The sequence below is a fragment of the Galeopterus variegatus genome, unplaced genomic scaffold (genome assembly GCF_000696425.1).
Source record: "Galeopterus variegatus unplaced genomic scaffold, G_variegatus-3.0.2 Scaffold105, whole genome shotgun sequence".
NCBI classification, from domain to species: domain Eukaryota; kingdom Metazoa; phylum Chordata; class Mammalia; order Dermoptera; family Cynocephalidae; genus Galeopterus; species Galeopterus variegatus.
Window position 1 is genome coordinate 663,664 of NW_007726216.1, and position 8,618 is coordinate 672,281.

The 8,618-nt window shown below is 43.8% G+C and overlaps 1 pseudogene across 1 annotated transcript; it reads left to right on the plus strand.

Moving 5' to 3' along the window:
- The first annotated feature begins 223 nt into the window (after nt 1-223).
- Nucleotides 224-813, plus strand: LOC103600805 (annotated as a pseudogene). The gene has a single exon (XR_551411.1). The product of XR_551411.1 is annotated as an NEDD8 pseudogene (transcript).
- Nucleotides 814-8,618: the final 7,805 nt, after the last annotated feature.

Genomic DNA, 8,618 nt, shown 5'->3' on the forward strand with positions numbered 1-8,618 from the left:
GTCATGGGTAGGAATAGCCAAGAAGCTTTTGGAAACATTGAGTTTTGGAAACAATGGCTGGAGGGAATGGTTCATCCACTTACTCAGCAAAACGCACTAAGCACTATCCTCTGACAGCTGGGAATACAGTGGTGAAGAAGAAAGACACCAGTCCTTGACCTCATGGAGCCGACCATCAATTGACCATGATGTTTAAATGGGTGTTTACTGACTCCCACAGGCAGAGTACTGGGGAGCAGCAGCGGCGACTGCAGCAGTACAAGCAGCAATTTATCCATGTGCAGCCACAAACCGGGAAGAGGATGCTAATTAAAGTGAAGGTGCTGACCAGAAAGCAGATTGACATTGACATTGAACCCATACACAAGGTAGAGCAAATCAAGGAGTGTGCGGAGGAGAAAGAGGGACTCCACCCACAACAGCAGCGGTTCATCTACAGTGGCAAACAGATGAATGATAAGAAGACAGCAGCTGATTACAAGATCCTAGGTGGTTCAGTCCTTCACGTGATGTTGGCTCTGAGAGGAGAAGGTGGTCTTAGGCAGTGATGGAGCCTCCCTCCATGTTACCTCCTTACCCTGTCACTCATAATGAGGCACCATATATCTTCTCACTTTCTGGGACACCAGAGCTGCTGCCCCCTCCCCTGGATGCCCAATCTTGTGCATCTACTGGTGGGAGACTATGAAGACCCCAGGATGCAGTGTTCCTGGCCCAAAGGGCACTTGCTGGCTATTTGGTTTTAGTTTGCAGTCTTGTGTGCATCCCTGTCTTATGGCTATGTTCCTGGTTGTCAATAAAATATTTCCTGGCAATAGATAAATAAATAAATAAATAAACAAATGGGTGTTTGGAAAAATCATGGGAGATGAAGGTTGGAAAGGTAGGCTGAGGCTGACCATGGAGAGTGAAGGGTTTGGACTTTATCTTGTAAGCAGCAGGGAGCAACTGAAGAGTTGTGAGTAGGAGAGTGACGGGGGAAATGTTGCCTTTGGGATATTAATCTGTCACAGTGGGTTCAGGCAGAAAGGAGCTGAGGCCCGGCAGCTGGATGTCAAGTGTCCCAGGATCAAATCTCAGTAGGAATAAGAAGGAAAGGAGAATATAAGGCAGGGACATCACCCAGGGAGAATCAACAGGACAAGGACCTGATTAGATATGGGAACAAAAAGCATTCTCAGATTTTGAGACTCGAGTATTTATTATAATAATAAATATAATAATAATTTAATCAGTCCTATAAAGCAAGATAAGCAGGCCTTACACTTTAAAAAATTCTTGGAGAACTGTGGCCTAAACCAAAGGTTCAATCCTCTCTTCTCACGGATCTCTAGGTTCCTCCCAAATGTGTCACTGGATGTACTTTTCTAGTTACCTGGGTAGGGAGCATCATACTCTGCTTGGAATATAGGCCACTGCTTAATAAATCTTGTCTTGCCTTCCTCAAAGAGTCAGTGCAAAGACGAGTCAGTGCAAAGACGAGGCAGCTTGTCATGTGATGCAAGTCCTTTAAAGCTTCTCAGATGAATGTTGCTATATTAGGGCCAAGAACTGTTATGCAACAAGCCCTATCTACACCTTTCCCTGATGCCTTCACTTCATAGCGAAGACCACCTGTTGAACTAACAGGTGTCGATGTATTTTTGGAAAATGATCATTTCTAGGGGTGAATTCTCTATTAATCTCATGAGGGCTCAGTTTTGGGATGTGGGAAAAGAATCTTGTAGAAAATGATCCAGTGGCAATTATGATGAAAAGAATGAATGGAAATGACCTGTATATAGATAGAATAATACTAGGATTTAACTGATTTGTAACTGATCAGCAAGGAGCAGCCTTCCCCACTTCCCCCAGTGAGAGCAGGTGCTCTGTCTTGGGCTTCCATAGCCTGCTTTATGTCCCTCACCACATTCTGATGGAAGGCATGTGCTCACATGTCTCTGTCACCACTAGACCACTAGACTGTGAACACTGGAAGGCAGCTGTATTTTATTCATTTTCGGATTGCTAGCACCTGGTACTGAACCTGGACCATAGGAGGTACTCAATAAACATTGACTGAATAAATGAGTGGATGGATGGATGGATGGGTGGTTGGATGGAATATGTATATGCCCTGACTCTGCGTGAATGACAGGGCAGGCCAAGAGATTGCTATTGTTATTTTTTTAATTTAAAATGAAACCACATGAAAATTTAAAACTTTGCTGGGCCAAAGACCCTGGTAAGATGATGAAAAGACAAAGACTGGGAGAAATATTTGCAAATCACATATCTGACAAAGGACTAGTATCCAGAATATATAAAGAACTTTCATAACTTAACAGTAATAAACAATTAGAAAATGGGCAAAAACTTAAACAGATATTTCACTGAAGAGGATGTATAAATAGTATGTGAAAAGATGTTCAATGTCATTAGTTATTAGAGAAATGCAGATTAAAACCACAATGAGATATGACCACATGCCTAACAGAATGACAAAAATAAAAAATAGTGACACCACCAAATGCTGGAAAGAATGAGGAGAAACTGGATCACTCGTAAATGGCTACTGCTAATGTAAAATGATACAGCCACTCTGGAAAATGGTTTGGCAGCACCTTTTAAAACTAAAAATGGACTTACCATACCACCCAGCACTTGGATTCTTGGGCATTTATCCCAGAGAAATGAAAGCTTATTTTCACACAGAGACTTCTACACAAATGTTCATAGCAGTTTATTTTGTTAATAGCCAAAGACTGGAAACTATCCAAATGTCCTTCAATGGGTGAATGGTTAGACAAACTGCGGCACATCCGTACCATGGAATACTACTCAGCAATAAAAAGGAATGAACTAATAGGCTGGCCCATGGCTCACTCAGGAGAGTGCGGTGCTGATAATACCAAGGCCACGGGTTCGGATCCCATATAGGGATGGCCAGTTAGCTCACCGGGTGAGCGTGGTGCTGACAACATCAAATCGAGGGTTAAGATCCCCTTACCGGTCATCTTTAAAAAAAAAAAAAAAAGGAATGAACTATTGATACATACAACAACCTGGATGGATCCCCAAGCCAATCTCAAAAGGATACATATTGCATGATTCCATTTATATGAGAGTACTTCAACAAATTCATGGAAAAAAGGAATTAAAAGATAATATGAATCTTTCCGTGAACTTTTTGAAGACCCCTTGTATAGCATTTATTGAATAACGTAATTGTAGAGATGGAGAGCAGTTTAGTGTAGCTAGAGGTCAGGGATGGGGGGCAGGGAAGGGAAGTCAGTGTGGCTATGTAGGGATAGCCTGAGGGAGCCTCGTGGTGATGACAGAGTTAAGTACAGTTATACATTGCTTAATGCCGGGAATGCATTCTGAGAAATGCATGGTTAGGTGATTTTGTTCTGAGAAATGCATGGTTAAGTGATTGTGTTGTAAGAACATCACAGAGTGCACTTACATGAACCTACATGGTAGAGCCTAACACACACCTAGCCTATGTGCTACAGCCTATTGTTGCGAGCACTTTTGTATAAAAGGGTACTTCAAAAAGTTTGTGGAAAGATTCATATTATCTTTTATTTATATTTTCCACGAACTTTTTGAAGTACCCTTGTATGTGGTCCATCACTGACCCAAACATTGTTGTGTGACACACGACTGCATCTTGATGTGGTGCAAACTACACATGATAAAATTGCATGAAGTCACACACACAATTAAGCATGTAAAACTGTTAAATCTGAATAAGGTCTGTGGATTGTACCTGGGAGCCAGTGGCTGTGGGGGCAGAATCAGGCCTCACCTCTGCTCCTGCCTTCACTGTCACCATTGTGGGACTTGTGCTTCTGGTCTCCCACCTGGCGCTGCTGGGAAAGGACTGGACTGAGGTAAACCCTTCCCCATGCACTGCTGTCTGTGGCCTTCTCTGGCTGCCTGCCTGTATACTTGCAATGCCCTTTGGGAGCCTGAGAGAAACCAGCCAGGCCCCCAAGCACCTTTGTCACTTTTGAGTTCCTCCCCATGTGAAGCCCCTTGGCAGCACTGACAATAGAGTTTGTGCTATATAGGATGTATTAGTCCGTTTCTGTTGCTTATAGCCAAATACACAGAACTGGGTAATTTATAAAGAAAACAAAATTTATTGCTTACAGTTTCTGAGGCTCGGAAGTCCAAAGTCCCAGGAACACATCTGGTGATGGCTTTCTTTGGTGGCAAGTTCAGTGATGGCAGGGTATCACATTGTGAAAATAGTGTAGCAGAGAGAGACTAGCCTCCTCATTCGCTCTCCTTTTAAAGACCTCCAAACCACGTCCATGACCACCATTTTTCATCCATCCATTATGGCATGGTCCTACAATCTAATCACCTTTTCAAGGCCCCACCTTTTAATTACCATAGTTGGATTTCCCACCTTTAACAGTTACAGTGGAGATTAAGTTGTGGGGGGACATTCAATCTAAGGCACAGGGTTTTGCACAAAGCCTTACAAAACAAAAAACACTTGTTACATCCTCTGAAACCAAACTGGTAAAAGATCAGAAATGTTTGATGTTAATATACAGGGTGTCTATAAAATCTGGAAATGCACATGCGATCACTATTTTTTTTTTTTTAAAGGGATCCGAACCCGGGGCCTTGGTGTTATCAGCACCGCACTCTCCCGAGTGAGCCACGGGCCGGCCCACTATTTTTATTTTTGACGATGTCCTTGATGACATTCTATATTTTTGCCCATTTCGAGACCGGATGGACACCCTGTATAGTTAGCAAGGGTTGACTCAATTACAGCATGAATGGAGCTCTTTTCAGTCTTGCTATTTATAGGATCTCTGTGCTTCACCTGATTCCAAGCTACTCAGTTTCAGGACTTCTAAATCATAGATTCATTCACTAGGCAAACATTTTTTAATACCATCTGCGTTTCATGACAGCATTCCAGGCAGGTGGAGGAAAGCAACTCCTGTCGATTATCAGTCTTGCAGTGGGCACTGGCCCTGGACAAATGCTTTGTGTCTCATCAGCTCCTCTAACATGACACGCTTTGTTCTTTTGAGAGGGAGGAATAAGTGAAACTCTGGGATCTCTGGGTTGGCTTGGCAGTTATGTTTCCCTGACTGACTTAATTTGTGTAATTGTTCAACCATGAGTCTACCAGCCCTGTCATAAGAAACAACAACCCACTGAAAACTCACCAAGAAAATGACTGCTCTGTTCAAGTCATTTCCACAGCACAAGAAATCTCAGGCAGTGTGCCCCGAAGGTCTTTCTCTACCAAATTCCTTAAGCCAGTCTCTGAAACAACACCTGCACTGCTCCATGTCTCCAGAAGCACCTGATTCTTAGAGATTATAGAGAAACAGGTAAGAGATTTTAACTAGGAGCAGTGAAACTGTAGAGACAGGAAGCAGTTTTTCCAGTCAGCTATGGAACATTGGCCCAAAGATACTTCTGGGGTTTCAGCAAAGTTGTCCCACCAGAATGTTACAAATAGCTAGTACTACCTTGGTTACTTTACAGGATGAACCTCATTCAAGAGTTCATGGTTGTTATTACTTAGTTCTTTCCCTTAATCGTAATCTCTAGACTTCTAACAAAGAGCCTATGTGGGAGATTTAAGGGGAAACTAATTGAGGTCTAAAAGCTGAGCATGCCTAGGAGATTCTCTATGTTCCCTTGCACTGAGCAGTTTGAGATGGGTCAACACATCCTCACGGGAGTAGATGGTCATTTGGAACTGAAATGTTGGTGTAGTGGATTGAATTATGTCCCCCAAGTTCTATGTATTAGAAACTTAGCCCCCACTGTGACTGTTAAGAGAGTGGGAATTCCTATTATGGTAATTGAAAGGTGAAGCCTTGAAGAGATGATTGGATTGTAGAACCATGCAGTAGTGAATGGATTAAAAAATGGTGGTCAGGGGTGTGGTTCTGAGGGTCTTAAAAGAAGAGGAGAGTCTCTTTTATTCCCTCTCTTCTCTCTGCTTCCACCATCTTGCAGTGTGAGGCCCTGAGTCACTGTCACCACCATCAGATGGACTTTGGACTTCCGAGCCTCGGAAACTAAGCAATAAATTTCATTTTCTTTATAAGTCACCCAGTTTCAAGTATTTTGTTATAAGCAACAAAAACGGACTGATACAGAAAATTGGTACCAGAGAAGTGGGGTGTTGCTTATAACAAATACTTGAAAATGTGGAAGCAGCTTTGGAACTGGGTGTTAGGCAAATGTTGGAGGAGTTTGGAGGACTCAGAAGAAGACAAAGAGACCAAGGAAAGTTTGGAACATTTTAGAGACTGGTTAAATGGTTGTGACCAGAATGCTGATAGAAATATGGGCAGTAAAGACCATGCAGATGATGAGGTCTCAGAAATGAGGAACTTATTGGGAATTGGATAAAAGATCACCCTTGCTACACCATAGCAAGGAACTTGTTTGCATTGTGTCCATGCCCTTGGACTTTGTGGAAAGTGGGACTTAAGAGTTGTGAACCAGAATTTTTGGCAGAAGAAAATTCTAAGCAGCAAAGCATCAAGGAAGCTGCATGATTACTTTTAACAGCCTATTCTGAGTTATGGTGGCAAAGGCATGATGTAAAGCCAGAATTTAAAAGGGAAACAGAATGTAAAGATCTGGAAAATTTGCACACTGGCTGTGTGGTAGAGAAGCAGAGAGCAGGAGAAAAATGCAAGGGTGAAGGAGATAAACTGTTTGCTAAAGACATTATCTTGGTGATGAGGCAGCCAGTTGCTAAAAACCAGGACACTGGGGAAAAAAGCCCTAAAGGCATTTGAGAAGTCTGGACGGTGCACCACCCATCACAGACCCTGAAACCTAGAAGGACTGAGTTTTCCCAGCAGCTCTGGAGAACAGAAACCTGAAACCCTGGTGATGTCCAGGTTGTGTTAAGTCTGCAGGCCGCAGGACATGAGAGCAGTGGAGCATGGCAGCCTCCACCCAGATTTCAGAGGATGTATGGAAAAGATGCAGGGTCCAGGCAGAGACCTGTGCAGGGGTGGAGCTACTGCAGAGGCCATCTGCTAGAGCAATGCTGAGCAGAAAAGTGGGGTTGGAGTCCCCACACACAGCCCCCACCAGGGAAATGTCTAGTAGACCCAATGCAGTGGGGCTGCCGCCCAGACCCCGGAATTGCAGGGCCACTGGCAACGTGCAAGGCAGGCCTGGAAAAGCTGCAGACACCAGCGCAGCCCACTGGGTTGTGCCTGGCAGAGCTGTGGGAGTGAGACTGCCAGATGCTTTGGGGGCCCAGATGCCCCACTGTGCCCAGGATGCAGGACTAGGAGTCAAAGAAGGTTATTTTGGAGCTTTAAGATGTAATTTCTGCCCTGCTTGGTTTCGGACTTGTTTGGGGCCTGCTTCTCTTTTCTTCTGGCCTATTCCTCCCTTTTGGAATGGAAATGTATACCCAGTGTCTGTCCCACCATTGTATCTTGGAAGTAGATAAATTTGTTTTTCATTTTCACAGGTTCACAGGTGGAAGGAGTTTTGCCCTTTTGTCTAAGATGAGACTTTGGACTTTGGACTTCGGAATTTTAAGTTGATGCTGGGGAAAGCTGACTTTTGGGATATTTGGGATGGAAAGATTGTATTTTGTATGTGAGAGTGACATGGGTTTTGGGGGGCCAGGGGTGGAATGATAGAGTTTGGATGTGTTGTCTCCCCAAAACTCATGTGGAAATCTGATTCCCAGTGTGGCAGTGATGGGAACTGATTCAGTCATGGGGGCGGATCCCTCATGAATGGATTAATGCTCTCCCTGGGGCAGGAGGGATTAATGAGTGAGATCTTGCTCTATTAGTTCCCACTAGAGCTGGTTGTTTAAAAAGACCCTGGTACCTCCTCTTTGTCTCTCTTGCTTCCTCTCACCATATGATCTGCTTGTACCCACCAGCTGCCTACTGCCTTCTACCATGAGCAGAAGCAGCCTGAAGCCTGTGCCAGATACAGCTGTCCCAGAATCATAAGCCAAATAAACCTCTTTTCTTTATAAATTACCCAGTCTCAGGTATTTCTGTTATAGCAACACAGACAGACTAATACAAGTGCTTTTACCGCAACTATTGAAATAATTGAGAGCAAGAGAAAAATGCAAGGGTGAAGCAGAGATTAGTATGAGAGTCTGAGTGGACTGGGTGGGAACCATCTAATCCACTGGGGGTCTGGAGAGAACAAAAGACAAAGGAAAGAGGTGAAGTTCTCTCTCAATCCACTGGAGCTGGGATACACTCTTCTCTCCTGTCCGTGGACATCAGAGCTTGAGACTCTTCAGCTTTTGGGTGCCAGGTCTTACACCAAGGACACCATCAGCTTCCCTGGTTTTGAGGCCTTTGGACTTGGACTGAGCCACTCTACTGGCATCCAGTTTATAGACGGCCTATTGTGGGACTTTTCTTCATTGTCTTGGCTATTAGCATCTGGTTGCCTCGCTGCCAAGCTAATGTCTTTAGCAAACAGTTTATCTGCTTCACCCTTGCATTTTTCTCCTGCTCTCTGCTTCTCTACCACATAGCCAGGCTGCAAATTTTCCAAATCTTTACACTCTGCTTCCATTTTAAATTCTGGCTTTACATCATGCCTTTGCTGCCATAACTCAGAGTAGGCTGTTAAAA